The sequence below is a fragment of the Arachis duranensis genome, chromosome 2 (assembly GCF_000817695.3).
Source record: "Arachis duranensis cultivar V14167 chromosome 2, aradu.V14167.gnm2.J7QH, whole genome shotgun sequence".
In the NCBI taxonomy this organism is placed as follows: domain Eukaryota; kingdom Viridiplantae; phylum Streptophyta; class Magnoliopsida; order Fabales; family Fabaceae; genus Arachis; species Arachis duranensis.
The window spans coordinates 30,794,484-30,795,039 of NC_029773.3; positions in this window are offsets into that span (position 1 = coordinate 30,794,484).

Sequence of the window (556 nt, forward strand, 5' to 3'; positions counted from 1 at the left end):
ATGAGTTTGTGTGTTTTTCTGTGATTTCAGGTATTTTCTGGCTAAAATTGAGGGACCTGAGCAAAAATCTGATTCAGAGGCTGAAAAGGACTGCAGATGCTGTTGGATTCTGACCTCTCTGCACTCGAAGTGGATTTTCTGGAGCTACAGAAGCCCAACTGACGCTCTCTTAACTGCGTTAGAAAGTGGACATCCTGGGCTTTCCATCAATGTATAATAGTCCATACTTTGCCCGAGATTTGATGGCCCAAACAGGCGTTCCAAGTCAGCTCAAGAATTCTGGCGTAAAACGCCAGAACTGGCAAAAGAATGGGAGTTAAACGCCCAAACTGGCACAAAAGCTGGCGTTTAACTCCAAGAAGAGTCTCTACACGAAAAAGATTCAATACTCAAGCCCAAGCACACACCAAGTGGGCTCGGAAGTGGATTTTTATGTAATTTACTCATCTTTGTAAACCCTAGGCTACTAGTTCTCTACAAATAGGACCTTTTACTATTGTATTCATATCTTGGTAGCTATCTTTGAGTAGTCTTATGCTATCTTAGATCATGGGGG